Source organism: Chrysochloris asiatica, unplaced genomic scaffold (assembly GCF_000296735.1).
Source record: "Chrysochloris asiatica unplaced genomic scaffold, ChrAsi1.0 scaffold00149, whole genome shotgun sequence".
Classification (NCBI taxonomy): domain Eukaryota; kingdom Metazoa; phylum Chordata; class Mammalia; order Afrosoricida; family Chrysochloridae; genus Chrysochloris; species Chrysochloris asiatica.
In genome coordinates, this window is record NW_006408667.1 from 396,233 (window position 1) to 398,881 (window position 2,649).

General features: G+C 41.0%; 1 pseudogene; it reads left to right on the top strand.

Moving 5' to 3' along the window:
* The window catches only part of LOC102821984, a 129,650-nt pseudogene extending 127,522 nt beyond the window's left edge, over nt 1–2,128 (top strand).
* Nucleotides 2,129–2,649: the final 521 nt, after the last annotated feature.

Below are 2,649 nucleotides of genomic sequence, written 5' to 3' on the forward strand. Positions count from 1 at the left end.
AAATTCCCTCACAAGGTTGGTGGTTCAAACTCACAAGCCACTACTTAGAAACCCTATACAGGATCATTAAGAGTTGGAACCAGTTAGACAACACTTCCTGTATGGTACTAGGATTGAGTTGGAAGATGCAGCCAGAGTGCTCCTTGGAGGCCAGGATGGCCAAATTTTGTCTCTCATACTTCAGATATATTGTCAGGAGGGACGAATCACTGGAGAGGGATATCATGTTTGGTAAGGTGGAGGGTCAGAGAAAAAGAGGAAGACCCCCAGCAAGATGGATTGGCAAAATGGCAGCATCAATAGGCTCAAGCATGGCAACAATTGTGAGTTTGGCCCAGGATCGGGTGTTTCTTTCTGTTGTGCATATGGTCGCTATGAGTCGGTACCAACTCGATGGCACCTAACAACAACAACAACTAGGATTGAATTATATATCTGTTATACATCTTGGGCTTCTTTTACTCCAAACTCTTAATATTAGATATTAGAAAACAGATGTTTGAATGACTTGCCCAAATTTCTCTTTTTTTAACAAGAAAGAATAGAAGTGTGTATTACTTTCATGTAGTAGTGCATAGAGCTCCTAGCTTTACCCAGATTCCTTAATATCCATAAGAGTTCTGTATTAAAAGAATCTCCTTAGTTACCTAAGGAGTATAATTGTTAGTTTCAAACAATCAGAAATCATCTGGAAATTATACTTTTATACAGTTTATTCTTCTTCTGAAATACTCTAAAAATTTAATTAACACTGACCCTTCCGCTCAGACTTGCTCCTTCATTGTGGTGACAAATTCTGGCAAGAGGCCAGAATCCTGTTACAAATAGTACTGTCTTTCTTGTTTGGCCTGTAGTTTGAATAATAAGGGACACCATAAGTCACCAGGGTTAAGATCTCAAGTGTTACAGAAACTGACAGGAAATGATGAAATTTGGATAGGAAATGTTGAGGGTGTTTTTGCCTATTTGTGTAATTTGGGCTAGGATCATTCCTAATATTTTCCAATTCCAGGTGAAGAATAGAGATGTTGTTGTTGTTGTTGTTGTTAAGTGCCATTGAGTGGATTCCGACCCATAGTGATCCCGTATAGGGTTTCCAAGGAGCAGCTGGTGAGCTTGAACCACCGACCTTGCAGTTCAAACAACTTCCTAAATATTTTAACTTTATAAATCAAGATAACGAACAAATATGCCTATATAAAGATATAAAAGGGCACGGTTGTATTTTGAGTTCTCGGATAACTCAGTGAGGCATAGTTCATTTATCTTTTCATCCTCCTTTATGTTCTGTCTTAAAAGACCACATACACATGTATAAGGAGGTGATTCCATGCTCCCCACATCCATCAATACCCTGCGAACAACTTCCCTTAATTATCCCTGTGATAGCTTCATCTTTGGAAGTCTGTCCTGGGGAAGAAACCCAGACAGCCCTGAGATGGATTCAGTGTTATTGAACAGTGAATTTCCAGCATTCCTGGTACCAGAGCATACTTTAGGAGGATCATATATTCATGTGACTATGTCCTCATTCTCATTGTTATGTGGAGTTCTCACCCGATGCCAGGACCCCCAAACACAGAATTGTTGGCAATGATCTGGCATTCTTGGTCTAAGAATTGTACTGATTGAAGCAATGAAAAGAAACCTTGAAGAATTAGATAATTCAATAAATATTGTCTATTATATTTCAGGAGTCCTGGTGTGGTGCTGTACAATAAGCACTGTAAGATCAGTTTGAACTAAAAGGTCGGAGTTTCAAACTCACCAGCTCCTCCTCAGAAACCCTATATAGCTTCCCTATGACTCAGAAATGACTCCATGGCACTTAACAACAGCAATTATATGCTAGCTGCAAGGAATTTAAATATAAAAAGGTATTGTTTCTTTTTTCTCATAGCTGAATGGGAGAGGAAATAAATATCAAGTAATCAGGCTGTCTCTGCACCGCCACTTGTGGTCCGGACTTGGCTTTGCTCGGTGTGCTCCGCTGCCTTCCCTCCTGGGCGCTGCCCTGGACACCAGGGCGAACATGGCGGATAAAAGGTTGTCAGACATACTGGGCTTCCTGCCCGGCGCCACTGAGAGCAAGCTCAAGAAGACATACAGAAATTTAGCCAAGGAATAGCATCCTGATAAGAATCCAAATGCTGGAGACAAATTCAAAGAAATAAGTTTTGCATATGAAGTACTCTCCAATCCTGAGAAGCGGGAGTTATATGACAGATATGGAGAGCAAGGTCTTCCGGAAGGTAGCGGCGGAGGTGGTGGCATGGATGGTATTTTCTCTCATATTTTTGGTGGGAGATTGTTTGGCTTCATGGGCAATCAGAGTAGAAGTCGAGATGGTAGAAGAAGAGAGGAAGACATGATGCATCCACTCAAAGTATCTTTAGAAGATTTGTATAATGGCAAGAAAACCAAACTACGATTTAGGAAGAATATGCTCTGTAGTGCATGCAGTGGTCAAGTGGAAAGTCTGGAGCTTTTCAGAAGTATAGTGCTTAGCAGGGTCAAGGAGTACTCATCATGCTCAGACAGCTGGCTCCAGGAATGGCACAGCAGATGCAATCTATGTGCTCTGACTGTAACGGAGAAGGTTAGGTAATTAATGAAAAGGACCGCTGTAAAAATGTGAAGGGAAGAAGG